Consider the following 6048-nt stretch of genomic DNA (forward strand, 5'->3'; position numbering starts at 1 on the left):
TTTTTTGTTTTGTGATTGGATCTTAACTATTTATCTTTGAACTGTGCTCCCGCCTCAGTCTCGGTGCAAGGATTTTTGCATGGTTTGCCTGCTCCATCTAGCTAGATAAAATTAATATTGTAACTCTTTCCTTCTTTACTTCAGAGCTAATGTACATTTTTTTCCTCGGTGACAATCTATTTTTGAAATATATTTTTGGTTGGTGCAATTGCACATTTTGGCAGGAGTCTAATACTTAAATTTATGATGGTGTAATTTTTCCTTTCTTTGTGTTTGAACCTTACTCAGTTATGTGACTTATTTTTAGTTTTCTGTAAGACAAAGATGATAACCCTTGGTAAATGTCATGAGGCATTAGCAAGTTTGGTTACTCAAAGCTTTCAAAAGTCTGTTAGAACTCATACTCTACAGCAAGATTACTGAAGTTTGTATTTCTAGCTAGCAATTCTTAGGCAGATTACTTAACCTCTCTGAGTTAACTCAGAAGTAGGTATAATAAATAATAGTAGAAGCTGTTTGATAGACCGGGTCTGCAAAATACATAAGTTAGCATAAATAAATCTCTCGTAGACATCTCCTGGCTATTTACAGTAGTTGTTAGCAATATTTATAATTATTTTTTGTATTTTAATATACCTTTAAAATATATTCTTTCATAGTGTATTTGTATTTTGATCTGCTACTTTCCCACTAAACCCCTTCTCAACCTGTATGTTGTGTGTGTGTGTGTGTGTGTGTTACATTCATGCTGTGCCATGGTGCACATGTCAGGAAATCAGGACAACTTGAATCTGTTCTCTCCTATCATGTGAGTTCTGGAGATGGAACTGAGGTCCTCTGCCTGGCAGCACGCACCTCTACTCACTGAACCATTTCATTGTCCCAAGAAGACTTTTAAAGTGAGACATGAGAGTACAGCTAAGTTAGTTTAGTAATGTTAAATTTATTAAACTAAATACCAAGGCACAGGGTATCTTGATTTATATGCCATTTTAAAAGTCATATCTTGAATTCTAAAACTTTAAATTGTTGGCCATGGGTTACATGAAATCTGTGCTTCTTCATGAGTAGAATAAAACGTGTTAACCTTTTACAAAGATTTTGTTGTTGTTGCTGTCCTTGGTTATTTACGCCTTTTTGCTATTCCTTTCTCTATGTTTGTGAAACTTAAAATAATGAAATTTTATTGGGTCTGCCTGTGGTTGATTTTAGGATTAGTATTTTCTTTTGAATATTTTATCATTCTGTGTTTTTTAAATAGTTCCAAATTTGTTGTAAAAACTCTTTGTAGCCAATAAATGACCATTTGTTTCTAATCCAGTCAATGAAGTTTTAGTTTTTAGAATAACTCGTAGGAATATGTTTTGAACAAAGTTAAAGTTATGTTGGACATTAACTTAACTATCCAGAACACAGCAAACATGATAATACTCGTTTAGTTAAACTTTATACTAAAGAATATGGGTACTAGGTCTTTATTTTTGTGTGTGTGAAAGTTATGAGACACTCATTAGGATGAATGAGTTAATGGAAAGAGAGGTTCATAAAATGGTAGTTGTCATAAAATAATCATCATATTATTTTTGGCTTGTGTGAATGTTGTTTCTAACCATTATGATACAAGAAGAATATGAGCCCTCCATAGTCTAAGACTTATGGATGATAGTAGTATTCCAGCCCATAGAAATACAATGAGGTTCTCTACTGGGGCAGCTTAACTTAAAGATATTAAGTATTGAATGGCCTCGTTACTATTAAGGATAAAAAATAACTGATCACACCCCAACTGAGAGTGAGGTCCCAAGTCAAAAACAAACCAGAAAGGGAACTGTTTTTTTCCCCTTATGACTGAAATACAGGCTTTATTAAAAAATATTATTTGCAATCCAGTACAAGAGAACTTTAGAGTACCTCTTGCCAAAAATTAGTTGATACTGTCTAGGAACTTGAGAGCATGAACTGATGAACAGTCATGGCAAGTAGGAAAAGCACCCAAGTCTCACCCTTTCTTCCAGATGCTGACTGGCCCACAGCTGGTAAAAGGGTCAGCCCCACTCTACCTGCCAACTGTAGGGCAAAGACCTTTCTTGTGTAGCCTCTGCTGACAAAACTGTCTCTGGTGCCTGGGAAAGTAGAACACTGACAGAATCTACAACTTTTATCACAATGTAGGACTGTTGAAGGGTTAATTTCAATCAGAGAGTCAGTCCATTTGGAGTTGAGGAAGTAGGTGAATGCAAAAGTAACTGGCATGGCATTTTAGCTAAATACTTCTGGATTTCCATTCAACAACAAAACAACTCTTTTTGACTAATAAAATATAACTATCATTCAAGAAAGTAGTTCTAAACTCTGACCCAAATGAAGAGGGCACAGTCCTATTAGTCATTTCTAACTATATCAATTATATATTCCACCATAATGTCTCTGTATATTTTATTGGCTAAAGTTTACCTTATAAATGTTCACTTCCAGTAGCCTGTATTTAAAGAGAATGGGGGAGAGAGTAACATGTACAAACTATGAAAATCTATAGGTGTAGTTCTTATCCTTCAGAATTCTTGCCTTCAGCAGAAACTAGGCTGCTCTGGGTTCTTTATCTGATAGTGGGAGCTGAACTTTATTGTATAATGTTCCTGATTGTCTTGCCTTTTTGTTGTTTTAGTCGTTGCTGTTCTGGACATAAGAGTTCTTCTAGCTACAGTTGTGTGCCACAAACCAATTTCTTCTTTGTAATTGGGGTTAGTCACTTGTGACAATAGAATAACATCTGTTTGCTGCCTATTGGTTTAGTGGCTAGGGAGAAAAAAGATTATGTTCTCCTGGTAAAAGCATTAAGACTAACCAAGCAAAGTTCAGAGTTGGTATGAAGCAAGCAAACATACTATAAATAAGTTGTTAGATTAAAGCACTAAGAATACTGGGAAAAACAAAGCATTGTTATAGCTGTGTTGCCAAAAAAAATAAGTTTCTTGATGGCCTAGTCGGCCATCACTGGAAAGAGAGGCCCATTGGACTTGCAAACTTTATATGCCCCAATATAGGGGAATGCCAGGGCCAAAAGAATGGGAATGGGTGGGTAGGGAAGTGGGGGGCGCTATGGGGGACTTTTGGGATAGCATTGGAAATGTAATTGAGGAAAATATGTAATAAAAATATTAAAAATTAAAAAAAAAATAAGTTTCTTGATTGAAGGTAATGCAATCTGCAGTGCCAGATAAGAAAATATACTCTGTAAGCTCATGATTGTCAGCAGTACTAGCAGAATCTAGAGTATGTTTGACGAGGACAAATAACCTGACTCCTCCATGATAGAAGCGATCCATTATAAATTACGTAGCTCCTATAGTTGTCTTGTCCCCTTGAGAAATGCTAACATATTAGGAACTCAGTATTGTTCCTACTTCTGAAAAAATAGGTACTCAGATGTAATTTGATCCCCATCTCATCTTCTCTTTCTTTGCTGCCATACTCAGTATGTTTATAGTCTCACTGCACAAGCACTGTACAAGCTTGGGAAAGAGACTGATGGATGTCTATTCTTGCCTTCTTAATTATTAAGAGCCTTCTCTGGAACTTGACAGATGGTTTAGCAAGTAAAGTGCTTTCAGCCAAGCATGAGGGCCAGAGTTTAGATACCTAGCAAACATATAGCTGTCTAGATGTATGCTCATAGTCCCAGCGTGGTGGGTGGTAGTGGTATGGAATAGAGAGGATGAAGAGAGATAGGATCATATGTCTTGTTGGCCAGCCAGTCTAGCCAGAACACTGAGCTCTGGGTTCCCTGAGAAACACTGTTCTAGAAAATAAGTTGTAAAATGGTGGAGCAAGACATCTACTGTCCACCTCTAGCCTGCATGCACATAAACATCTGTACATACATACTATAGAATAAAATAACAGCCTTCCCCACAGCATATGCCCTTTTAGAATCTACATGGGCACAGATATCTTTAAATCCTGTGCTTGTTCTGAAAGGTGCTCATTTACATACCTCTTCCCAGACTACCTTGTTACCAGGCTTCTAATTCTGTTCTTTGAAATCCCTGACCATTCAAAATTAGTAACTGTCTCTTTACATCAGTAATTGTGGCCATCTGTTTATGAGAAGAACAGTCAAAGAAAAAAATCAATAGTTATATATAAAGAACCATAATGCATTATATGTGTTACCTCAAGTTCCATTTCCTAGAAATTAATTCATTTTCAGCTTCTGTAGAATCAGCATTCCTTGGAAGCATGGGTAAGAGCTACAAGAAATAAATGGTAAGAGTAACATAGTGGCTTTCTTCAACTTAGTATCTATTTTAATAGATCGTGTAATTTAATAGGGTTAGTTGAGGAACTGGTGGATGGCTCAGCAGTTAATACTGGCTGCCTTTCCATAGGACACGGGTTTGATTATTAGTACCCACATGGCAGCTCACAAGCACCTGTAACTCTAGTTCCAGGACACCCAACACCCTTTTCTGACCTCCACAGGCACCAGGCATATGTACATGGCGCACAGACATATATGCAGAGAAAACATATACACATTAAGAGTAAATATTAAGTAAGAGTTAATTCAAGATTCAAAATCTAGGTATGATCGGAAAGCTCATAACTATATTGGCCTATATAGGGATGAACTAGGTCAGTTGAAGTGGAAGTTGGAAGTTCATTGTTGTATGATTCTTAGAGCTTCTACTATTTACTATTAATTGAGTAAAAGCACAGACTTAAAGAATAATGATGTTGAGTGGCCCTTGAGTCTGAGGGGGTTCAATGCCCCAATGTAGGGGAATGCCGGGGCTGAAAGTGGGGAGTGAGTGGGTGGGGGAACACCCTCATAGAGACGGGGAGGTGGGTGGGATGGGGGCTTTCCGTAGGGGAGACCTGGAAAGGGGATAACATTTGAAATGTCGATGTTCATGGCCCATATTATCACCAAAGGCCATGAAGATGTTCCAGGGCTGGACTGCCACTTGCTTGGGACCATGGTGATATTCAAGCACTACAGAGTGGGTCCTGCACCTTGCCTGGGTAGCACAATAGGGCTGGCACTGGTGGCATGGGTGTGAGTGAGCCAGCCCCAAGGACATGAGAACTGCCCCACACTTGCTGACTGTGGCATTGGGTAAGTTGGCGGGGTGGGGACAGTGGTGGACTTTGAGTTGGCCAGCATCTATGAACTGCTGGAGTGTATGAAGGGGCCAGAGAAGGAGAGACTGGTATATTTCCGTGAGTTTTAGGGCACCCTGATCTATGTATATGTAGGAAGTCCAGAGCAGTTGGATATACATAGTAACAAGCAGGGGTGGGGGTGAGGATATGCATAAACTACTAGCAAAATAATAGTAAACTGAATCTAAGGATGTATTTAAAATACTGTGTTATCAGCATTAGAATTTTCCAAATACAGGGTTGGTTGTGCATCCAAAATCAGTTAATAAAACATACTATAATAAAATGATAAAACTGCTGGATGATTTAAGCATAGAAAACTATTGATAGAATACAAAACAAAGTGAAATTTGTAGACATACAGGTAGCAACTTCCTAACCCTTTACTTTGTGGTCTTTTTATTTTTTCACTTATTTCTGACCATTTCCTATTAATTTTTGCTCCTGGTGATTTACTGACTCTCCCCTTGGTTTCATAATTTTTATTTGCTTGTTTATTTGTATGTGTTCATGTGCCATAGCTCACATGTGGAGATTAGAGGACAATTTGGAGGCATTCGTAGGTCCTTGGAATCAAACTCAGGTTGCTAGACATAGACTCTCTTGCTTGACCCTATTGCTGGCTGTTCTGTATTGATTATCTAGTCATTTAAAAATTGTAAAAGGAGGGGGTTTTATGTGTTGTCCCCCACCACTGAGTATAGTTTTACTTTTGTCACAGAAACAATTGGAGTGTGTGTGTGTGTGTGTGGGCCTTTCTTGCCTTTGTCACAGAAACAATTGGAGTGTGTGTGTGTGTGTGGGCCTTTCTTGCCTTTGTCACAGAAACAATTGGAGTGTGTGTGTGTGTGGGCCTTTCTTGCCTTTGTCACAGAAACAATT

General features: G+C 38.0%; 1 protein-coding gene across 8 annotated transcripts in view; it reads left to right on the forward strand.

Moving 5' to 3' along the window:
• Rapgef6 (Rap guanine nucleotide exchange factor 6) overlaps nt 1–6048 on the forward strand; it is a 175851-nt gene that overhangs the window by 35208 nt on the left and 134595 nt on the right. The window lies entirely within an intron of this gene.

The sequence above is a fragment of the Mus caroli genome, chromosome 11, assembly GCF_900094665.2.
Source record: "Mus caroli chromosome 11, CAROLI_EIJ_v1.1, whole genome shotgun sequence".
Classification (NCBI taxonomy): Eukaryota; Metazoa; Chordata; class Mammalia; order Rodentia; family Muridae; genus Mus; species Mus caroli.